Source organism: Prionailurus bengalensis, chromosome E4 (genome assembly GCF_016509475.1).
Source record: "Prionailurus bengalensis isolate Pbe53 chromosome E4, Fcat_Pben_1.1_paternal_pri, whole genome shotgun sequence".
Classification (NCBI taxonomy): Eukaryota; Metazoa; Chordata; class Mammalia; order Carnivora; family Felidae; genus Prionailurus; species Prionailurus bengalensis.
The window spans coordinates 44832808-44859568 of record NC_057360.1 but is presented as its reverse complement, the minus strand read 5'-3'; the positions used below and the strand labels follow the sequence as shown (position 1 = coordinate 44859568).

The 26761-nt window shown below is 34.5% G+C and overlaps 1 protein-coding gene across 1 annotated transcript in view; it reads right to left on the bottom strand.

Moving 5' to 3' along the window:
* KCNT2 (potassium sodium-activated channel subfamily T member 2) overlaps nt 1-26761 on the bottom strand; it is a 370279-nt gene that overhangs the window by 195028 nt on the left and 148490 nt on the right.

Genomic DNA, 26761 nt, shown 5'->3' with positions numbered 1-26761 from the left:
GCTGACTTACACAGACGTTTTGAATGCATGCCAGGGAACATAGAGACAGAAATTGCTAAATTTATTCCCTGTAAAAGAGTGATAGCCTTTTTTTTTTTACAGGAAGCTATCTTATTGTATAATATGTGTGTATATTGTGTGTGTGTGTGTGTGTGTGTGTGTGTGTTTCATGTATACATGAAAGGTTTGAGGATTTAACAGGTGCCAATTCACTCTCAAGAGATCACCATCTGTACAAAGCTAAGTCAGAGAGTAGCATAGAAATTGTTACAAGATGTCCCCAAAGTAAAATGGTTAAAATAGCACTAAAAATAGCCCAACTACAGGCTAAAAAAATAATAATACTAAAAATAAAAATAAATAAAAGGCATGGTGACACTATGAAATAAACATATATATTGTACATTTTTGGAGATATAAGTCATATCTCTCATAAATCATATCTGTAACATAAATCAGTGTATGATGGCATATGATTCAGCAAGGGGGAAAAAAACAAGTATTGATGCATGTTACAATATGGATAAATCGCAAAAACATGCTGAGTGAAAGAAGACAGACGTACAAGACTACAGACTTTATGATACTGTTAATACAAAATGCCCAGAAAAGAGAAACAGAGCAGACCAGTGGCTGCCTGGGGCTGATGGTGGGAATAGAGTAATAGAAAATGTTCTACAACGGGAATGTGGTGATGACTGCAGAACTCTGTAAATGCATTTAAAATAGTTGGTATTTACACTTAAAATGAGTGCACTATAAGGCACGTAAATTATTCCTCTACAAATCTGTCCAAAACAATCTGTGTTTACTTTTGGACACTCATTCCAACCCCTATGCACAACGAGCGGACATAGAGTGATTTTGGCGACCATGAATAAATAGTACTCAATGTTTAAATTCAAGAAATTCCTTTTCTATCCTTTTAAGATAATTTTCTTATTTATTTAAGTTACATACAAAACATGTTTAATTATCTTAAATATTTTTTTGTTGTTTTATTTTTCTAAGGCAGAGAATACGCAGGTGGATAGTTAGGTAGTTGGGTAAACACACAAGTAGTTAAATCAAGGGACAGAAGAGAAATCCTAGAGTACTTGATATCATTTTACTGCTGAGGCAGAAACTGTTCTTTTCTTCTTTTCCTTTTTTTAAAAAATATTTTCATTTATTTTTGAGAGAGGAGTGAGACTGAGCGGGGGAGGGGCAGAAAGCGAGGGAAACAGGATCCTAAGCGGGCTCTGCACTGACAGCAGAGAGCCCAATGCAGGATTTGAACTCACGAACCATGAGATCACGACCTGAGCCAAAGTCAGACGCTTAACCTACTGAGCCACCCAGGTGCCCCTTCTTTTTTTTTTTTTTTCTTTTTTTAACTCCAGGTTTTCAGAATGTAAAAATTGCCCTTGTTCTATGCTTAGGAATTTTCTGTGAGCTGCCTGCCAAGTCACATGAGTTCATTTGTATCAGGTTATTTGCTCAGCTGCCCCATGCAGTGTAATAGTCAAGCTAATTATAATACTATTCAGATAAAATCTTACCATAACCAAAGAGAACAACTGTTTGATAACAAACATTTTTGTGGATTAGGTTTTTTATTTTATTTACAATAATATATATTTGAAAATGTAAACAATTTATACTTATCTTTTATACTATAGTAGAAAATAAAAGTGAAGATAAATTATACATCTTTAAAAATTCAAATGTGAAGGCTTACTATATTTTCCATAACTACACATTAAATGTCAATTCCTGCTTATAGATAAAAATGTCCATTTTGTAATTCAAACATTATCTTACCCTAAACTACTAGAAAAGTCCCCTACTCTTACTTCCTGCTCTTCAGTTTGCTCTCATATTTAAAATGACCTATTCATAAGGGCCATATTCACATTCTTAAACAAAGCTTACATACACATACGCCAATCTCAGGTTCAAAACAGCCATTGGATTCTTACTGTTTAACACCACTCTTTAATTCATGGTGTGATAGATTATTATGACAGATGCTAGTAAATCAAGTCTTCCTATGTTCATACCCCTTTGCAGTGTGGTATTGCTGTACTTCCCATCAAAAGCAAAAACTAGTTCTCCACGTCCTTACATTTTAATGGCCTACTAACTTGTTTTGACCAACAGAATACTATAGAAGTGATGCTGTGTGGGTCACAGAGTGTGGATCTTAGAAGATCCTGAAGCTCTTGTTCTCACCATCTTAGAAGACTGAGACTACAATTCTATGAAGCGGACTGGTACAATCTACTGAAGGCTTACAGGTCATGTGGAAAAAACCAAAATGTCCCAGCTGACAGCCAGCACCAACTGCTAGACATGAGAGTAGGGCCACCTTGGATGCTCCAACTCCTGTCAGGCCATCACATGACTGAAGCCAAGAGTACTGAAGGTGAGATCAGGACAAACACTGCCTAGTTACCAACCACAGAATTGTGAGAGACAACAAACTGTGCTGTTTTAAGGCACTCCTCTTTAGGTGACTTGTTATTTGGTAATAGATATGTGATACATACAGAATTAACTAGACTCTAGCATTTGGATCTAATCCATGTTTTCTCAAACTTATCTCCCTTTCACTTACTATTTACATCGTATACGTATCATAGTATATAATCCTTACCCTCTATTTCTACTTTTGCCTAATCCATTCCCTTCAACTGAGAGCCCTCTTCCTGCAACACATACTACGATTTCTATTTTTTGAACCCTAGCTCAAAAATGAAGCTCCCTCATAGACTTTATTGAATCTCAATTTCAAGAAATTCCAGAAGTTCCTGCTGAATTCTGAGAGCGTATGAGTTCATGTCTTATACAAATACCAATTTTTAGAGTTTAATACTTATTATCCCAACTCAACTATTATTTACCCTACTGACACTATTTAAACTGTATATTTTTATTTCCTAGAGCACTGAGCACAAAGTGCTTGGTAGGCACTGATTAACTAACTGCTAAATGAACCAAAAAACACCTGGTTAAACCATACTCAGATAATATATGCAAACTCCAAAAAGTATTTCATTCATGCGTTTCAGTTTTTTATCACTGAATAACAAATTGCCCAAAACTCAATGGCTTAAAACAGTAAAAATTTATCATTTCACATGATAAATTCTGTGTTACATGGGAAGTTTCTCTGGTTTTCTTAGGCTTGCTCACGTGGCTCATTGGACTAGAAGTCTGGCTAGAATGAAAGGTCCAAGATGGCCTCAATCCTGTGCCAAATGGCCAGTGTTCGTCGTTGTCTGTGTGCCTGGCTTGGTTTTTCTCCATGTGACCACTTATCCTCAAATAGACTAAACCATCTTCCTTCCTGTCTCAGGGCAATAAGGGCAACTGAAAGTCCTCTTAAGAACCTAGCTTTATCTGCCCCATTCTGTTTGCCAAACCAAGTCACAAGATCAGCTCACATTAGAGGGGTGTGGAAATAGATGCCACCCCCTCATGAGAGGAGCTGCAGAATTTTGTAACCATGAACTTTTGTTTTTCAGTTCACCAAACTGTACAAGTGATAAAACTTATCACAACCTATATAAATCATAATAAATTTTACTGAATGCATCATCTTACAGTCTAAGATATTTAATTGCTTTGACATAACTGTAGTTAATCAATACTTGCAATCATTTCTTATAATCCTTATGTAAAATGCCATTTTACTTGACCTAGAAAAATTATATGAACCTTTCACATATTTATAAATTTCACATTTAAGATTCAAGACTTGATATTCCTTAATACTCACTAAAGCAACATGAAAATGAAGACTCCCACACCAGCTGTTACATGTCTGATATTATTACATAAAAACAAAAATCAACTTTTTTAAGAACTATTAAGGTAAATATACTGAATTACTTTTAGAGTTTCTCTTTGATTTTGAATAGGCCCACCAACTGGTTTCATTTAGAGTTTCATTTACTGGGTCACTGCTTATGTCCATGGATAACAATGTCATTACATTTTTTAAAAATGGATATTAATATATTATCTTCTAAGTCAATTATTATTTTTGTAATAAATAAATGAATTTACTTTCTTCTTCCCATAAGAAAATAAGGCATACCATATTTAAATATCTAGCCCAAGAAAACAGTAATCCTTTTCAGTTATATATCTAATCTGTTCCCTCTCTGTTCCTAACTCTCAATGCCCTTTTATCTTATTCAGGATAAAATCCAAAAGCCCCTGGCTCTTCTCAGATCTTATCTTCTAAAGACCATCCCTTACTCACTGCCCTCCAACCACACCAGCCTCACTGCTATTCCTGAAACGTAAAGTAGCACCCAAATCTTCTTTAAACATCCTCCTTTTATTTCTAATATTTCTAACGTCGAAACTGAATCCAAAAACTCCTCTCTAAATTTGCTCTTAACAAATTCTTCAAATCCAGTGTTGGCAAACCCAGCTCTCTTGTTGATAGTGTCAAAATCCTGGAGTCATCCTTGACTTGTCTCTTTCTTTCACAAATCACATCCAAACCCTTATCAAACCCTACTGTTTCAAGCTTCAAAATATAACCAGAACCCACTATCACTACTCACCATGCTACTGCAATATTTCATGCCATCATCTTCTCTGCCCTGCACTACAGTGAACACTCCCATCCTTCTCCTAGAAACCTATCACCATCGTGCCAGAGTTATCCTATGAAAACATAGGTCAGATCATGCTATTCCCCTACTGAAAACCCTAAGAGGGCTCCCAATTTCATTTGAATAAAAGCTAATGTTCTTAGATTTGTTTATAACACACTAACCAATCTGACCCTTCCCTATGCCTTTCAGACCTATTTTCTACTCTTATTCCTGTGTTTCACTCTACCCAGCTACACTGGCATTCTTGCTCTCTGATCAACATAAGAGGCATGTTCCTTGTCATGGACTACTCTCTCTGTCTAGAACCCTATTGCGCCAGATTTTGTCATCACTAATTTCTAATTCCTCACATCTTCCAAGTCTTTACTTCTATACTGACCATCATATATACTCTTAATCTTTCTTATCCTGCTCAAATAAAAAAAAAAAAAGAAAAAGTTGGGGGAGGAGCCAAGATGGCAGAACAAGGAAGTTTTTTGTGTGTCTCACATCCATTAAATACAGCCAGACCAACATTAAACAATCTTGCACACCTAGAAAACTGATCTGAGGATTAACACAACAATCTGCACAGCCTGAACCACAGAATTCAGCAGGAATTCACCCCCAAAAGAAACAGCAGGAAGAAACGATAGCCAGGGACATAACCAACACAGATACAAGCAACATGTCTGAACCAGAATTTAGAATCACAATAATAAGAATACTAGCTGGAGTCAAAAATAGATTAGAGTCCCTTTCTGTGGAGATAAAAGAAGTAAAAGCTAGTCAGGATGAAGTAAAAAATGCTATAACTGAGCTGCAATCTTGAAAGGATACCGCCATGGCAAGGATGGACAAGGGAGAACATAGAATCAGTGATATAGAGGACAAACTTATGGAGAATGATGAAGCAGAAAACAAGAGGGAGATTAAGTCAAAAGCGCATGATTTCAGAATTAGAGAAATCAGTGACTCATTAAAAAGGGACAACATCAGAATCATAGGGGTCCCAGAAGGGTAAGAGAGAAATAGGGGTAGAAGGGTTATGTGAGCAAATCATAGTGGAAAACTTTCCTAACCTGGGGAGAGACATAGACATCAAAATCCAGGAAGCACAGAGGACTCCCATTAGATTCAACAAAAACCGACCAATAACAAGGCATATCAGAGTCAAATTCACAAAATACTCAGGCAAGGAGAGAATCATGAAAGCAGCAAGGGAAAAAAAGTCCTTAACCTACAAGGGAAGACAGATCAGGTTTGCAGCAGACCTATCCACAGAAGCTTGGCAGGCCAGAAAGGAGTGGCAGAATATATTCAATGTGCTGAATCAGAAAAATATGCAGCCAAGAAATCTTTATCTAGCAAGGCTGTCATTCAAAATAGAAGGAGAGATAAAAAGTTTCCCAGACAAACAAAAATTAAAGGAGTTTGTGACTACTAAACCAACCCTGCAAGAAATTTTAAGGTGGACTCTCTGAGGGGAGAAAAGATGACACATAAATAAATAAATAAATAAATAAATAAATAAATAAATAAATAACAAAAGCGACAAAGATTAGAAAGGACCAGAGAACACCACCAGAAACTCCAACTCTTCAAGCAACATAATGGTAATAAATTCCTATCTTTCAGTACTCACTCTAAACGTCAGTGGACTCAGTGCTCCAATCAAAAGTCAGAAACGGTAACAGAATGGATAAGAAAACAAGATCCATCTATATACTGTTTACAAGAGACCCACTTTAGACCTAAAGACACCTTCAGGTTGAAAATAAGTGGATGGAGAACCTTCTATCATGCTAATGGTCAACAAAAGAAAGCCGGAGTAGCCATACTTATATCAGACAATCTAGACTTTAAAATAAAGACTGTAACAAGAGGTGGAGAAAGGGCATTATATCATAATTAAGGGGTCTATCCACCAAGAAGACCTAACAACATTTATGCACCGAACGTGATAGCACCCAAATATATAAATCAATTCATCACAAACATAAAGAAGCTCATTAATAATAATACCATAATAGTAGGAGCCTTCAACACCCCACTCATAGCAATGGACAAATCATGTAATAAAAAAATCAAAAAGGAAACAATGGGTTTGAATGACACACTGAACAAGATAGACTTAACAGATATCTTCAGAAAATTTCATCTTAAAGCAGATGATTATACATTCTTGTCTAGTGCACATGGAACGTTTTCCAGGACAGACCACATACTGGGACACAAATCATGCCTCAGCAAGTACAAAAGATCAAGATCATACCATGCATATTTTCAGACCACAACGCTATGAAATGCGAAATCACCACAAGAAAAAATTTGGAAAAGTAACAAATACATGGAGACTAAAGAAAATCCTACTAAAGAATGAATGGGCCAAACAAGAAGTTAAAGAAGAAATTGAAAAGTATATGGAAGCCAATGAAAATGATAACACCACAACCAAAAACCTCTGGAATGTGGCAAAGCTGGTCATAAAAGCAAAGTATATAACAATCCAGACCTTCCTAAAGAAGGACAAAAGATCTCAGATATACAACCTAACCTTACGCCTTAAACAGCTGGAAAAACAACAGCAAATAAAACCGAAAACCAGCAGAAGACAGGAAATGATAAAGATTAGAGCAGAAGTTAATGCTAACAAAACCAAAAAAAAACAGTAGAACAGATCAATGAAAACAGAAGCTGGTTCTTTGAAAGAATTCACAAAATTGATACACCACTAGCCAGTTTGATCAAGAAGAAAAAGGAAAGGCACCAAATAAATAAAATCAAGAATGAAAGAGGAGAGATCATAACCAATACAGCAGAAATAAAAACAATAATAAGAGAATATTATGAGCAATTATATGCCAATAAAATGGGCAATCTGGAAGAAATAGACAAATTCCTAGAAACATATACACTACCAAAACGGAAACAGGAAGAAACAGAAAATTTGAACAGACCCATAACCAGTAAGGAAATCGAATTAGTAATCAAAAATCTGCCAAAAAACAAGAGTCCAGGGCCAGACAGCATTCCAAGGGAATTCTACCAAACATTTAAGGAAGAGTTAACACCTATTCTCATGAAGCTGTTCCAAAAAATAGAAATGGAAGGAAAACTTCCAAACTCTTTCTATGAAGCCAGCATTACCTTGATTCCAAAACCAGACAGAGACCCCACTAAAAAGGAGAAGCTATAGAACAATTTCCCTGATGAACATGAATGCAAAAATTCTCAACAAGATATTAGCCAACCGGCTCCAACAATACATTTAAAAAATTATTCACCATGACCAAGTGGGATTTATACCTGGGATGCAGAGCTGGTTCAATATCCACAAGACAATTAACATGATTCATCACATCAATAAAAGAAAGGACAAGAATCATATGATAGTCTCAATAGATGTGGAGAAAACATTTGACAAAATACAGCATCCTTTCTTCTTAAAAACCCTCCAGAAAGTAGGGATAGAAGGAGCATACCTCGAGATCATAAAAGCCATATATGAATGACCCAATGACCCAATATCATCCTCAATGAGGAAAAACTGACAGCTTTCCCCCTTAGGTCAGGAACAAGACAGGGATGTCCACTCTCGCCACTGTTATTCAACATAGTTTGGAAGTCTTAGCCTCTGCAATCAGACAACACAAAGAAAGCAAAGGCATCCAAATCGCGCAGGAAGAGGTCAAACTTTCACTCTTTGCAGATGACATGATACTCTATATGGAAAACCCAAAGGATTCCACCAAAAAACTGCTAGAATTGATTCATGAATTCAGCAAAGTTGCAGGATATAAAATCAATGCACAGAAATCGGTTGCATTCCTATACACCAACAAAGAAGCAACAGAAAGAAAAATCAAGGAATCCATCCCATTTACAATTGCACCAAAAACCATAAAATACCTAGGAATAAATCTAACCAAAGAGGTGAAAAATCTATACACTGAAAACTATAGAAATCTTATGAAAGAAATTGAAGAAGACACACAAAAAAAGGAAAAATATTCCATGCTCCTGGATAGGAAGAACAAATATTGTTAAAATGTTGATACTGCCCAAAGCAATCTACATATTCAATGCAATCCCTATCAAAACAACACCAGCATTCTTCACAGAACTAGAACAAATAATCCTAAAATTTGTATGGAACCAGAAAAGACCCTGAATAGCCAAAGCAATCTTGAAAAAGAAAACCAAAGCAGGATGCACCACAATCCCAGACTTCAAGCTATACTATAAAGCTGAAATCATCACGACAGCATGGTACTGGCACAAGAACAGACACTCAGATCAGTGGAACAGAATAGAGAAACCAGAAATGGACCCACAACCGTATGGCCAACTATTCTTTGACAAAGCAGGAAAGAATAACCAATGGAATAAAGACAGTCCCTTCAGCAAGTGGTGCTGGGAAAACTGGACAGACACGTGCAGAACAATGAACCTGGACCACTTTCTTACACCATACACAAAAAGAAACTCAAAATGGATGAAAGACCTCAATGTAAGACAGGAAGCCATCAAAATCCTCAAGGAGAAAGCAAGCAAAAACCTCTTTGATCTTGGCCGCAGCAACTTCTTACTCAACAGGTCTCTGGAGGCAAGGGAAACAAAAGCAAAAATGAACTACTGGGACCTCATCAAAATAAAAACCTTCCGCACAGGAAGGAAACAATCAGCAAAACTAAAAGGCAACCGACAGAACTGGAGAAGATATTTGCAAACGACATATCAGATAAAGGATTAGTATCCAAAATCTATAAAGAACTTATCAAACTCAACACCCAAAAAACAAATAATCCAGTGAAGAAATGGGCAAAAGACATGAATAGACACTTCTCCAAAGAAGTCATCCAGATGGCCAACCGACACAGGAAAAAATGCCCAACATTACTCATCATCCGGGAAATACAAATCAAAACTACAATGAGACACCACCTTACACCTGTCAGAATGGCTAACATTAACAACTCAGGCAACAACAGATGTTGGCGAGGATGTGGACAAAGAGGACCTCTTTTGCATTGTTGGTGGGAATGGAAGCTGGTGCAGCTACTCCAGAAAACTGTATGGAGGTTCTTCAAAAAACTAAAAATAGAACTATCCTATGACCCAGCAATTGCACTACTAGGCATTTATCCACAGGATACAGAGGTTCTTCAAAAAACTAAAAATAGAACTATCCTATGACCCAGCAATTGCACTACTAGGCATTTATCCACAGGATACAGGTGTGCTGTTTTGAAGGGACACATGCACCCCCATATTTATAGCAGGACTATACAATGCTATACAATATACAATAACTATACAATAGCTATCAAGGCTATTGATACAATAGCCAAAGTATGAAAAAGCCCAAATGTCCACTGATGGAAAACGGATAAAGAAGATGTGGTGTGTATGTGTGTGTATACACACACACACACACACACACACACACACACACACATATATACATATATATATATATATATATATATATATATATATATATATATATAAAATAGAGTATTACTCAGCAACCAAAAAGAATGAAATCTTGCCATTTGCAACTATGTAATGGAACTGGAGGGTATTATTCTAAGTGAAATTAGTCAGAGAAAGACAAATATCATATGACTCCACTTATATGAGGACTTCAAGAGACAAAACAGATGAACATAAGGGAAGAGAAACAAAAATGATATGAAAACAGGGAGGGGGACAAAACAGAAGAGACTCATAAATATGGAGAACAAACAGGGTTATTGGAAGGGGTGTGGGAGGGGGGATAGGCTAAATGAGGAAGGGGCATTAAGGAATGTACTCCGGAAATTATTGTTGCACTATATGCTAACTAATTTGGACGTAAATTTAAAAAATAATAAAATAAAAAAACTCAAAAAAAAAAAAGAAAAAGTTTTAATCATTTGTTGGGTTTGGTGTCCACTGTCTATAATCCTCTATATGAATGGAGGCCAAGTGCTTTCTTTATCCATGTTGTCTGAGCACCTAAAATACTGCTAAGCACATAATAACGTTCATGGACTTCTACTGCCATATTTAAATCACCAAGCCTTTTAACCTCTTCAGATATAAACTAAATACAATTTATTAATTTTTAAAAAGCATCCAAAATCTTTATATGGCCACTGACTTAACTGTGGAATCTAATGTAAGTGGCAAGACTAAATACTTCTTTGTCAAGGGAGGCAAATGCAATATTCCATAAATCTATGGACTTTCCCACCACCTTTTAATCAATATCACTTGAAATATTCAAGTTCTATAAACAAGAGAATTAGGTTTTACTCTCCCTAGTAATTAGTATTCGTAACTCCAGCATTTGTTTCAGTTAGTAGTACTACTTAAATAATATGATAAATGAAGAATTGGAAATTTGAAATTTGGAAATTGACTTGTATTTATAAAACTTATATTTATTCTCATTACATTCTAAACTCTCTATGTCACTAACATGTTTAAAACTACCTGAGTTATTGAATTATTTGCTACATTTAACTATTTCCTAATCAAAGACTTTACCCAAAATCACACACTTGCCACTGTTCATGAATATTACATACTTTAATACTAAACTCAACCATGTTAGTTATAGAACTTTTCATAATATGGAAAGTGTGTAGCTTATGATTTATGAAAGAAACTACTCTCGATATTAGAGAGAAATCAGCCTAAAATAACTATACATTCTGGACTCCAATGTCACTGTCACATTAACTTTTGAAACTACTTCCTTTTTGCTCTCTTGTATTTATTTAGAAGAATCATGTTACTTGAAGGGTAGAAACAGTTTAAAGGGAATTTTGCAGAAATTTGCACAAGCTTAACAAATTCTAAAGAAAGAACATTCACACTATTTAAGCAAAAAGGAAAAAAAAAAAGGCTCTCAAACCTCCTCACCGAATCATAAAAATTAGATTTAAAAAGTATTTTGAAAAGTATCGTTCCGTGTTATAATTTTATAAAAGTAAAAACTAAGATGTGGAGTAGTTTAATACGAGGCAGAAACTGGACTATTCTCATCATATTATTTGGCTATAGCATCATTTCCTGATACCAGTTATGGAGTATCTATATGGAACATGTGGAGAATGTTAAGAGTATCTGCCAACTTATTATAATCTATTTTGGTTATAGTAACACATCTAGCAATATTTTGAAGTTAAGAAATATAAAAATGTATATTAGTGTTCTATGTCAATCATTCAACTAAAAAATAATTTTAGATCATTCATTTAAGCTATCTTTCCAAACAGTAATTCAGCTCCTTTTATGAAGGAATGAAAGACATATATCTTCAGTGTCAACTGTACTTCAATTAAAGAAAAAAAGTGTATCTTCAGGATAGATAGATACACAGATAGTTTATTGTTACTTTATCATATAATTCTTAAGGCTAGTACAGCATTGACATACTTTTGATTTGCATTATTCATAAACATTAATATTTTATTTATATATTAGCTATTTTTCTAAGAACTATGAATGCTACAACATGCTAGCTAAGGATCTGAAACCATTTAGTGATTATAACCATTTTAATATAGATTGTTATCTTACTTCATTTATATATGTCTTTGGAGCTCTTATTAAACAAAAACTGCCTCTTCTCCCTGATCATAATTGATGAATTTCAGTTAATTATTATTTTGTGCCTGTACCCAGAAGTGATTTTAATGATGGGTGCAGATTTTCTGATAAACTAAATCTAAGAATGTGTTCAAATAGTCCACATTGGTAATAAAAATATCCTATTTTGCCTTATCATAAGAGATACATCTTTTCAGTCAAAGACTCAAACTGTTTAAATTATATCTTGAATTGAAAGTGGTGGAAGAATTTAATAATGCAGAATTTAAAACTAAATAAGCATAGCTGATAGATGTAAATAAACACTCCTGCCTTTAAATTTTATAGTAATCAAATTTAAAATTGTTTTGTGACTGGGCCGTAACATTAAAACCAAAAAGTCTTGCTTAGAATTTTAGTGGATATCTAATTGTAACAAAAATTTTGCTTATTATCCTGTATTGTCTGCCTGAACATTTGAAATTAAATATTTTATTCCAATTTAAGATGGAAAAAATAAAACAATGTCACACCATGTTCAATTTATCTTTGTTTAGTTAATCCACATAAAAATTACTCATATTCATTTATACTCATTGATTTTGAAATGGAAAAATGCAAATTAATATGATTTTCTTAAAATTTCTATGTTCTTAAAAATACCTGTAAATTTTACATAAGAAACAAACTGATTTATATAAAACCAATAGGTGCTATAAAACTTAAATGTTTCATAACAGAAAAAGGGTAACCTTACTCATAAAGGTAAGTCATGTGTATTCATACAAATACATTTATGGATGGTTTACTAAAATAAAGCATTGTACTGTATAATAGAGATGTAGATATGAATACAACACCATCATCTACATAAAAGAGCTTCTAAATCTAAAGTGAATGATTTTAACCCCAACTTTATAATGTTGCTAATAATCATACCATAAATTAATAATCAAACATTTAACTTATAACTCGATTAATGCTAACTTAGGTAAATTACTTAATCTTTTTAACCTTATCCTCAACTGGAAAGTAAATGTAATAATATTAACTTCTTCATTTGGTTCTGGAATACAATGAACTAATAATGCTCAGTGAAATGTCTGACACACAATAATGCTCAATGAATTCAGTATTTATTTATTTATTTACTTATTTAGTAATTTATTTAGTAATGTATTTATTTAAATTCCAGCCCAGCATAAAAGAACTAAAAGCACAAAAATGAGTCAAATATAAGAATCAACTATCTACACAAAATAGATATAAAGCCTTTGTTTTTCACTTGACAAGAAAATAAATGTACTATTAGAGCACTATAGTCAGTGCATGGTGTGCCTGGGTGGCTCAGTTGGTTAAGCATCAGACTCTTGATTTTGGCTCAGGTCATGATCTCACAGTTCGTGAGATCAAGCCCTACGTGGGGCTCTGCACTGATAGCATGGAGCCTGCTTAGGAGTCTCTCTCTCCTTTGCTCCCTGCCTCTCTGCCACTTCCTGCAGTCTGTCTCTGTCTGCCTCTCTCTCTCTCTTTCTCTCTCTTTCTCTCTCTCTCTCTCCCCCTCCCAAAATCAATAAACATTAAAAATAAACACAGTATATGCATAGACTATGGGGAAAGAGACTGGGGTTGAGAAAGTAGCATGTCTGTTCCTCTTTACTATGGAGTTAGTAACAGAGTTATTAGCAGCAAACAATCATCCATGAATTAATGACAGTAGCTGTAATCTTGTCCAATCTTTTCTCAAACCTGCAACTCTCAACTTTCCAAAAAGAAAAGTTAGGCAATTTGCAAAATAAACTCATAATATTTAACTATTTACAAAGACCAGAGTCATGCTGATATTAGCTGACCTTTGGAGGGTTCACTATCATCATTTACGGAAACTGACAACTAATTCTTGGTAATGCAGTCAAGATAAAAAAAAGATTAAGCACTATTTCTCGGCCAAAATGTCAATAACAGGCTAGTGACATGTTTTAAAAAGGACAAGTTATCTCTGAGATTGCCTGAATGAAAGAATTTTCATACAATTATGTAAGCCTGCATATATATATATATATACATATATATATGTATATATATATATATGTATGTGTGTGTGTGTGTGTGTGTGTATATATATATATATATATATATATATATATATATATAAAATATGTATTTATTTATATAGTTCACTCACTGACCTGGGTAACTACTAAGTATATCATCATATGAGAATATTCATGATTTGAATGTTAAAATGTTAGTATTTAGGGGGGAAAATACCAACAAAATTTGCTCTTCTTATATTATTTTTACACATACATTCATATTCACCATTCTTTTTTAATGTTTATTTATTTTTGAGAGAGAATGTGCGCATGTGTGAGCAAGCAAGCAGGGGAGGGGTAGAAAAAGCAAGGGAGACACAGAATAAAAAGCAGGCTCCAGGCTCTGAGCTGTGAGCACAAAGCCCCATGCGGGGTTCAAACTCACGAATCTTGAGATCATGACCCGAGCCGACGTCAGGCGCTTAACTGACTGAGCCACCCAGGCATCCCCATATTCGCTGCTATTTAAATAGATACTTAATTATATCTAACTTATAGGTTTTCTATTTTACGAAGATTAAATACACCTATTTTTGAAACTATGCATTTTGTAAAGTAGAGAATTTTTGCCATGCATGTGTTTATGTTTTTGCATAATTGTGGTTGATATTCACAATGGCTTAAACTGGACTTTCAAAACTTTCACAGAGCCATTTCACAGAGCCATTTCTACCTTAATGTAATATAGTTTTATGAATACCCATTTGTGATGATGTCTGTTTTAAAAATCACTTTTGGGGCACCTAGGTGGCTCAGTTGGTTGAGCACCTGACTCTTGGTTTTGGCTCAGGTTATATCATCTCTCAGTTCGTGACTTGGAGCCCCAAGTCCGGCTCTGTGCTGACAATGTGCAGCCTGATTGGGATTCTCTCTCTCTCTCTCTCCCTCTCTTTCTCTCTCTGACCCACCCCTGCTTGCTCACTTTCTCGAAAATAAATAAATAAACTTAAAAAGAATAAAAAATAAAATAAAAATGACGGTTACAGAATAAAAATCCTTAAGGAATTTTATGGCATGGTACCTTGGCAAGATTTTCTGAATCAAAGTGGCCAAGCACTTAAACTATGCAGACTAGAGGACAAAATACATCCTTAAATACCTGCTCAGAACTTGATTACCACAAACACACTAAATATACAGAAAAACAGAAAAATACCCTTGGGAATTACATGTCATCTAAAACTTTCACAATCAATAAGGATAAGACATTGAGTACATGACTCAAACCATATGAAACAAATACAGTTTTTGAGAGGTATAATGTTTTATTTGATTTTCAACCAATGTTTGTAGATTTTCCAGTATGACCTATAGACATCAGAAGATGAAGGCAATGGATAAAAAGTTATAAGGTAAAAAATATTAGGGAAAACTTTGCAGGTGGAGAGAAGAGAAAATTATTTAATTTTTTTAAGAGGTTGAATTTATTATAATATTCACTTTCTATTACTAGACAAATGATAGAGGATATATATGATGTTATTAGTATTATTCTACTCCTATCTATCATTAAGGTAATTAATATTTAGTAAGTCCCCTTTGCTTGTTTCATATTTTATTTTGTTTTGATTTAGTTTCTAATGTAAACTTCTGTTTTTAGTCTGTCAATTTACTACTATAGGAATTTCATCTGTCTCTTGAAAGTGACCTTGGTATATATTTCTGTATCTCAACATATGTTCCTTGAAAAGCCAATCTAGCACTGTATCTGGTAAGCCACTCAGCTAATTGGTCTGTGTTGCATGGCTATATATCCCGGATTATAAACCCTCTGTAGCCATCTGTGTGAAGAACAATGTATCATTAAACCCGTATTTATCAGAAAAAAAAAATGGCAACTCTAGGTTAAACATATTTATTTATTTCGTAAAGGACTTTCCAGATCATTTTAATGAGTTAATGTTTATTGTGGATCTCCAAGAGTAGAATAATTTTCCTAAGATTAAAGAAACACACCTGCCAAAATTCTTAGTTTTGACAGAGTATCTCAAAGGATTAGGGTCTTATTAACTCAACTAGGAGAACATTAGCTCATAGTTTGTGCTTTGTCGCAGTATTTTAGAATCAGTTTAGCTTAATTATTAAATGATTTGGGTAATTTTTTACCTTTGTCCATGCCCTGAATTATATCGCCCTGGATTAACTGTTCCTTGAAGGAATTTAACAATGAAACTGTCAGGCCCTGAGGTTTTTTCTTTTTTCTTTTCTTTTTTTTTTTTTTTTTGGTTTTTTGTTTACTTTTTCTTAATGGAAATCAAAACATATAATTTTAAAAGTGCTCCATTTCTATCTTAATCACAATTTAAGACTGCTAACAAATCTGTAAACATGCAGTTTCAAATGACCTACCATTCCTTCCTTAGATCCACAAGAATAAATAAGCCTCAATCATCATTCCTTGTTCTTTGCTGACTTCCTACAAATCTAAACTTTGAACATACCTGACAAAGTTTAGAAATACAGGACAACAGCGGTCATACTGAGTACTGGATAAGCAGAGAAGCTCCCTCTCTCTGCTGACAAAGAAGCTAAGAGAATAGGACAAATTTTTTCATAAATGCTGTGATTATTTGAAATGTGCATCACCAAATTGAGCATGCCATATGGAAAGGAGGACTCCAAATTGTATCTCATTAAAAAGAATTTAAAATTCTTTTTTCTTAACTAAAATACTGTTAAATCTCATTAAGAATTATTTTCAAGAAACTATTCAAACACTTATGTAAAAAAGCCATAACCACATTAATACACACACAAAAAGGATTATGCCCCATTTTGCACTAAATGCATAGAGCCAGAATATATACCATATCAAGCATTAAAGTTATAAATACTCTTGGTAATAAAAAAGCTAATACAATGTATTAATTTTGAAATTTTCACTTTAACTAAATATTCTTCCATTAGGAAAAAGCTAACATGTTAACTTACATATTTTAAAATATTTTTTTCTGACTCACCTAGTAAAAGAAAGATCACCAGGATATGAGACAGAAATTATCTAAGGCTACACCAACCATAACATAGCAGTAAGTCTTCTTTCTTATATTAAACGCTTCAATTAAAGGGATTCCACATTGTCCATTACTATTCTGATTCAATATATTTCTTTTAACAAAATTACATTAAATTCATTTCCTCTCCTTTCATCATTAGTGATTTAAGCAAAATAAAAGCATCTGGGGAACAGTCTTCGTAAATTACTCATAGACGCATCAGCCTATGGGCCATTACTATGATAATGCATCAGATGGAAGTAGGGTCTTTTTGTTCATAGTAGGAAGGATGGAACTATGATCATGTAGTGTTTTGTTCTGTGTTCCTCAGGTTATATGCTGCACTGAGCATATATTCATATTCATCTATAATCATTAGTAAGAAATGTGTACTGGGTCTCAATACAAAATGTATTTTCTAGTGTGAATTGTGAAGGAAGTAGAAAAAGAAATAAGGCAGTGGGATATGAGAGATGAGTAAAACAGATTAGCGAGATGAAAATGAGACAAAATTTAGTCAAGAATCAGGTAAAATCATGATCATGTTCTTGTAACTCTCATTTTAGGAGCCTCTAATGTTAAGAAGTGAAACCGTTAAGGGAAAAAAAAAACAATAAAAACCTGTAACATCAGCAGAATGCTATTATATTTTCATATTTTTAAAACAATTGATAGGACAGTAAATAAAGACAAGGTGGTACTTAATCATCTCACATTCCTGTTAATAGATAAAAATGTTTTATTTACCACTTCTTGCTTCCTGGAAAACTCGGGATTTTTCTCTCCTGAATCTCCAATAAAGTGCTTATCATTTTATTTTTGCTCTATTGTAGATCATATACATTTGAAAAAGTTTCACATGAATTTATTCACCTATTTATTAGGTGTTACTACATGGTAGGCAAAGAATTAGGTACTAGGGGAGACAGTGGTATGGAAAAGCTGGCATGACTGGTCCCTTGTGAAAATTAGAGTCCAGTGAAAGAGACAGAAAATGACGACTAACCTAAATATACATAAATTTAACAGGAGAGCCCTTTTGCCCCTGCCTTGCTATGGTCTCCTGTAATCCTGAATTTGACCTAATCAGGTGGACTGGACATAAATGACAAAGTGATGTTTACATTAACATTAAAAAAAAAGATAAGACAGATTCTACTCTGCAAAGAAAAATAAGGTAGAATATTATAAGGATAAAGAAGGTTAGTGTGATGGGAATAGTAAGGGAAAAAAAGTTGGACTCCTGAGCAGAGGAAAAATCAAGGATGTGAGATGAAAATGAAAAGATGAGGAGAATCCTGATTGTACTGGAAATTTAGGACATATTAAGTAAGAAGTTTTGTGTTCATCCCAAGACACATGGAAAACTTTTAACAAGCATTAGCAAGCAGTCACACAATTATATTTACATTTCACAAAGGAAACTCTGGTTGCCATGCGGTGAATGGTTTGGAATGGAACCAGAGTGGACACAGGTAAACCAGTTATAACAGCACTTGTTGTAAAGAGGTTCTGATAGTTTAGATGAGTAAGGTGATGACTGAGAGGAATAGAAATGGATAGATTTGCAGGATACTAAGGAGATAAAATCCGTGGGATCTGTCGATTGTGTGTTGTGTCACAGAATAGGAGGCATTAAGAATGATTCCATTCTTTGGAATTGCCCCCAAAGAATGGACAGTAGTTGCTATTTCAGAGATGTGGACAATTTGGAAAAGAAATAGCATAAATTTGCCTTTGGACATACTTACATTGAGGAGTCTAAGAGGGTATGTCAAAGAAACAGTTGAATATAAAAGTTGTAACTAGAACCATAAAAACTGACCTAAGACAATTTGTTGGCTCACAATTATCAGGTTCTTTGAGGTGCTCATTTGTCACCTCCAACGTAAAGAGGCAAAGTGGAGGCATCAGACCCTACTCCCCAACAACCTTGCGACCAAACATTAAACAGAGAGAGCAAGTCATAAAGCAAAATCTGCCACCTAAAACAATCATTCCTGTTCTGTAAGATCAAAGAGGTTCCTGTTCTTTCTGTGCGTAACAACAAATACACTGAAAGAAAGGTTCATACCAACAAAAAATGTGAAAATATACTAAGGGCAGGTTCAGCTAATAGGCTGGTGGAATCAGACAACAGAATCCTCTGTTAAGTGGGAACACTCTTGAAAGGGTCTTAAGACCCACATGACCACTCCCTGCAAGGTTAGGCTTGGTTATTCTTATGATCCAATTATGCAAGAGCAGATAAGACCAAACAATACTTTCTTGCCAACTATACACCTTGGAAAATATTTTTAATTCCACTTTTGTCCATATACAAGGATTCTGATAATGATGTTTGAACTGATGATAGCCTGGGAGTGGGTTCCTCACTAGAGTCCTTCACATGCTTATTACTATCTCTTAATTGTTATAGACAATATATCACACTACACTGAAATATTTATGGGATTACAGAAAATATAGCTAAAATATATAATGTATTCCTAGTGGAAAAGTATAAAATAAAATTAAAAAGCCAAGGTCTGATCAATGAGAAAATACATCATTTAGTGAAATGTTATAGAAGAGGATGAGGACATAAAAAGAGTGTGTATATCTGCATATGTGTGTGTGCATGCATTTATGCAGTATGTATATATGGGCCTCACATACCCACAGACATGCTCATAACCTCCATGTGCATTTAAATGATTCTTCATGTAAATTGTTAATGTTTAATATGGGAATATTGGAAATATTAAAGTCAGTGACTTACACTGGCTTTCTGAGTTCTACCGTGACATTAGAGATCCTTTCTAAACCTGTCTCTACTTCATTCCCAGAAACAGAATAATAGAAAAAGGTCAATAGTTCCAAGAATCATATTCCTTTTTCCTCCTTTTTTAAGATTTAATTTTCAAAAACAAGCCAAAAAATCACAATATCTATTTTGCTTTCCTTTTTATTTGTACTTCTTCCTAACCATTAGTTTACTTAAAATAAAAGGTATTCTCAACAGGAAAGGCTTCATAATCAGGTCATGAACAGTTCAATATAACTTCTACAAGTTGCAAAGAAAAATTTTGCATAAAAAAAACCAACTGTGAGCGCATTCCTTTAGGGCAATATGGCTAAAGGAGAGCCTTTAGAGTAAGACAAATAAGGGCAGATGAGGCCAGTGAAGTGGGCAGGGACAAATTATAAATCACTTTATGTACAACACCATGGATTTTACATTATCCTGAAGACACAAATGAAAAACTTTAGGCAAGAGAATGAATGATGTGATCAAATGGAGTAGTTGCTGAGCTCATTAATAAAAGTCTACTGATACCCTGAGTTAGGTTACTCCTGCTCCAAGCAGCAACTATATTTACACTAGACTCTTAGTCTCCAGACTGACAAAGCACTTTAAGACACTACCGATGCAAATCATCCAAGTGAAGTTAGAGTTGTGAACAGAAAAATAATGGATGTAAAAAAGCTACAAAATTCAGTCCTCAAGCACTTTCTAAGTTGTGAGCTCTTGCCTCTCTGCCATTTACTCTTTTTTTCCTTGAACTTTTTTACCTGATTCAGTTCTTAAAAGTGAAGTACCTAGCCAATAAAATATTAGCTTTACACACCATTAATTCCCATTACGCATTTAAACATATGTACCTACTTAGAGTTCATAAGAATAAAATATGTATATATCCAAATTCTCTCTAGGAAAGGTTTGAGACTTAGTATTATATTTCACATTATTTTTTTACTTTTCAAGAAATTAGTAAGATAAACAGTGTAGGAGCCAAGTTGGGCCACTTGGCATATGTAGTACTTTGAGCTAAAGACAACTGAGACCTTACAGTCTCAAGAGAAACTTTTGCCCCTCCCTTAATTGCACAAAAAAATCTAGACTGGGGCTCTTTCCCAAAATAAGTGTTTACCAGAAATAAGTTTTATCTGAAAAACGCATCTATGGCAAGGCAAACATTCGTTTACCATATATTCACTTTTTTTTATTTTCCTGTGAATTGCATTCTCTCCGTTTCAAGTTCCAGACCTCTTCCCACTTCCTTCTTATTTCAGGATAACATATATACCTCATTTTTCCTGACTGCCTTTAGAACTTCCATGTCTATGTGGATTCCCTGTACATACTAAATTAAATTTGATTTTCTCCTGCTAATCTCTATTATGTCAATTTGATTCTTACTTCAGCTACAAGAACCTAGAATAAGACAAAACATTCTTTTTTTTAAATTTTTTTTAATGTTTATTTATTTTTGAGACAGAGAGAGACACAGAGCATGAATGGGGGAGGGTCAGAGACACAGAATCCGAAGGGGGAGACACAGAATCCGAAGCAGGCTCCAGGCTCCAAGCTGTCAGCACAGAGCCCCACGCAGGGCTCAAACCCACAGCCCATGAAATCATGACCTGAGCCAAAGACGCTCAACTGAGCCACCCAGGCGCTCCGAAGACAGAACATTCTTGCCCCCCAACAACACTTATTTATATATCCTTGCTCATGTGAAATGTGAGCACCAAATAAATATCAACTAATTTAAGCTGATTTACACTCATTTAACATGTTCCCACAGGGATGTATTGCTAGTTGCTACCACATAACAAAACTAATCCCTAATATTCTGTCTCTGGTCAACAGTTTCTGGAAATTAAATAAGGCACAAAATAAAGCTTTATCTCATTCTATCTGAAATAGTCCAAATTTAATCAGTCACTAAAAATAAAACAGAACATAGAGCTTCCCATGTTACTTCACACTGTAAGGAATGGGAATTACTCTCAGAGCAAAAGTGACTCTTATTTTTATATAATAATTTATTTGAACCCAGCTTTTAAAATGTAATGCTAATCTGTCATGAAAAGTTTGCAATAATGATAGCATGTTTACTTTTATAATATTCAATCACTGCTTAAAATCAATTGGAAAATTTCCTCTTTCTAAGAGATGGCTAAGTAAACATATGCCTGCTTCATACTCTACTCACACTCTATTTCATAGAGTGTAATATTTAGATAATTCTGTAATAAACAAATATAACCATATGTGAGTAAGAACACTCTGCTTCATACTCTACTCACAGTCTATTTCATAGAGTATAATATCCAGATAATTCTGTAATAAACAAATATAACCATATGTGAGTAAGAACACTCTTGAGAAGTATCTGATTTGATTCTTTTGCACGTTCAGCTAACATTTCCATTGATGGTGCATTTAATTGTTCATAAGATGAGGTCAAATATACCAGTTATCTGTGTAAAATGGTCTCCTAGGTAAATAATCATCCTTTTTTTTCCACTGGAAATTACAACTGTTTTCCTGATCAATGATATTTGTTCAAAGAACAGTTTTGGAAGGACAAGACACATTCTGAACTAAAGAAATCTACTGGAAAACATGACTTGTGTGGACATTTACCTAATACACATTTTGCTCCCATGGCTTCCGTTAAAAAAAATCTGCTAAGAACATTACCATATCAAATTATTTATACTTAAAGAAATTAAACTGGGAATTAAAATTGCAATTAAGGTACACCATTCAAGGAAATCTTTGATTCTGTATTTTTTACATCAGAAAAAAATTAAGCAATACGATCGCACTTTTTTAATTCAATGTACGCAATCAATACGCTATTTCCTTTATTTTTTTTTACACATCATGAGACTCATTTAGCTCAAAATTTCATTTAACAGAGTATCCCAATAGCACTTATCTTTATTCTTAGCAATTACAAATATGAAACACTAAGCTAATAAGCAGGAAACCATTACTATTTTTGCATTTAAATTTTTTAATAAGAAATAACATTTATTGTGTCTCTATACTTACATATACTGTCTATCATTCTGCCTATAGAATGAGATTCTTGAGTTTTTCAGGAAGTGGGTGAGGAGGATATTGATTACATTGAGAAATTTGTGTGATTTCTTCCTTCCCATAAAGAGAGCTAAATACAATTACATTTCTCCATCTACCTCAGCTGCCTTCAAGCTTACTATCAGATTTATACTTCATTCTTATTATGTTGATGTGTTGTTTCTTCTCCTATTATGAAGACCCAATTTCATGTCTGCTTTTAAAACTACCTCAAGCCTTTTGTTGAAATTTATACAATATTTTTCTCTCTGTATTTGACAAAATTACTAAATTAAAGCTGAAAGACTATCCGCTAAAGTCACACGCAAGAAGGTGACGCAGCCAAGATATCTTTTTACCTAAGGTCCCTCCAGAAACTTGTATATGCACATATGTCCCTGTGAGAAATAAAGCCTAAGAAGAACAACTTTTTCTCTAAACTACAAATCTTTCCTCTAAATTATGGCAACAAAAAATACATTATGTTTAAATAGCATTTTATAGTTTACAAAATACTTTTATATAAATTATCTTGATCTTGGTGGTCATTCAGCACTGAGTCCTGTTTGAATTAACAATTATAAAATAGAAAGATTTAGTAAAAGGCAAACAAACCAAAATATCTTGGGGAGAAAAGTTAAAGCATTTGGGGGATATTTTAGGCTTGAAAAAATAGATGACTGGGTGCTTAATTGTCAATACAAAAGATAATTGTAAAGCAGGGTATTAAAAGTGGTTTTCACCTTGCAGCAGACACACCAGAGGGGACAAATTCATATGAAAGTCAAATGATATATTTAGAACATCTTAAAATCAATTGTTAGCAAACCAAGATCTTAAAAAGAAATACAAAAACTTATATAGAGAGATATGGCTCAATGGACAGGAATCAACCAAATGAACTGGATTACTAGGGGTAGTCAGAAATATTCTGTATAGGGCTACTGGGTGGCCCAATTGGTTGAGCATCTGACTACTGATTTCGGCTCAGGTCATGATCCCAGGGTCAGGGTCTTGGGTCACGCTCTGCACTGAGCATGTAACTATTTGAGATTCTCTCTCTCCCTCCCCCTGCACCTCTCCCCTATATTCACTGACTCTCTCTCTCTTTCTCTCTCTCTCCCTCTCTCTGCCCCTTTCCCCTGCTTGTGTACTCTCTCACTCTCAAATGAATGAATGAATGAATAAATAAATAAATAAATAGATAGATAGATAGATAATGAAACTTTAAAAAAGAAATATTCTATATAACCTCTGCATAGCTTTGGTGCTAGTTAATATAACCATGGAGTAGGAGATACACCAGCTTAAGCAATGAATCTAGAGAAAGGAGATGATGCTAAAATGAGTCTCTCAACACTCTGAATCAAAATATTTTAAAATACATTGGCAATGATTATGGGCAAGAACGAAAGCAAATCATAACACAATGAAATAATCTGACGCATTTACTAATAAGAAATTGTGAGGAGAACAACAATGATATACGATCCCAAATATAAGGATTCTAAAAGTCAGCTGAAATGCAGAAGTGTCTAAGCAATTTAAGGAGTTAGGTAAAAGAAGAGTTATTAATAAGAAGGGAAAGACAGGATGAAAAAATAAGGAGGAATTTAAAAGAGAAAAAAATAGAGAGTTTGTGGTGGTTTAGAAGGATGTATGCATTCTGCACAGATTTGACTGCTCGCTGGTAAGAAAATGCTTTTATTATAATGAGAATGTACTATAAAAGCTCTGACGTTGACTGTGGTTAAAAATAGGCAACCATCTGGGTTGAATGGTATAGGAAGGGCTATGTTTGGAGAAGTGAAAATAAAAAGAATTCTTGGCTCTATTTTAGAGATATGATTCTTTATTAAAATCTTCTGCTACAATTACACTCTTATCAAGTTCCCTCTGCATTTCCACTAGTTTTTACTTTTATGTGAACTACCAAATAGACGAGTGGCTATTTGATACCTAACTAAGGTTTCTAAAAGGCAGCCCAGCTATGATGGACTCTTTATTTCTCGTCCTCTTTATGTTTCCTTCCAGGTTGCCTCACCCTCATACATGGCACTATCATTCAGTCAGTTCCCAAAATGCAAATCTCAAAATCATCCTTCAATTTTTCTTTCTCCCACACCTTACATCCAGTTTGTCATCAAAACTGTATCACTTCTATTTTTTAAAAATTTACTGCAGTAAGAACACTTAACATGAGATCTACCCTCTGCGTGAAAGGGATAAGCATACAGTAAGTGATATGAAGGTACAGTTGTGGGGTCATAATATGAACCCAGAACTATATAGTTCCAATTTACGATTTTTACCATTTATACCACAGAGCAAGCACATCTTAAATGAAGACAGTCACAGAGTTGTAGAGAACTCGGTTGTCACTCAGTGTGACAACAGTTGTCATTAAAGTGGAAATTGAAGTCCATACCATGTGGCAGAAAATAGGATAACTGTGTGATGAACCACCGTGTATGCACATGGTAAATGAAAAAGTTTAAGCACAAGTTGAACCAGACTGGAGAATCTTTTTAATTGATTATAAAGCTATTGCCTTTTTGTCAAGGTTGGTTACACATCATTCTTTTTTTTTTTTTTTTAATTTTTTTTTTTTACAACGTTTATTCATTTTTGGGACAGAGAGATAAAGAGCATGAACGCGCGAGGGGCAGAGAGAGAGGGAGACACAGAATCGGAAACAGGCTCCAGGCTCTGAGCCATCAGCCCAGAGCCTGACGCGGGGCTCGAACTCACGGACCGCGAGATCGTGACCTGGCTGAAGTCGGACGCTTAACCGACTGCGCCACCCAGGCGCCCCGAGGTTACACATCATTCTTAAGGAGCCAGCAGGTAACATGACTCCATATACAGCTTGTCCTGACCCAGAGGAGAATGCACTCACTGATTGCTTGAGAGCTCCAGGTAATTCATGGCCTTGAAGTGCACCATTCACAGCAATGACCATGGACCTCGGCTCTTAGCACAGATAAGCATTCAAGTAAGATGTGACCCTGGACACTTGGATGGTTTATGGAGTTGTTCATGACCAAGCTCCCAATGCAGATATGGTAAGAGCTAAACAGATGTAGTAGGAGACTCACTATCTGATCTCAGTACCAACCTGCAACTGGGTCACACGTACCTTATTGCAGCATCGTATATAATTTTGTTAATGAATGTCTTCTTCATAAAAAAGGCAATATTCAAAACTAGAAAAATATGATAGGCACTGACGAATTATACTAGATAAGAATTCATGTCAAATATTAAAAGAATGTAAATGAATTAAATACAGTTAATTTAAAAGCTTCAATGTTAGCTTAAGGGTTTGGGGGCGTTTTTTTTTTTTTCAGAAAAAAAGTTTATTTTTCTAAACGTTTCATAAAGAATGCTGGATTTAAGAGTTTACTGGAGGCCTGCTTCCCACAAAACATTCTAAAGTGTTATCTTTGACACAGATCCATACAAAATAATTTCAGTGTTATGCAATTCTAAAAGAAAATCTGAACATTTAATTAGGATTTAAAATACAGATTCTCATGTTATCCTATTTAAAATGACTGAAAAATCATACTTGATTTGCTTACGTAATTAGACCCTATATATAATAAAAAAGGGATCTTAATTACTAATCAC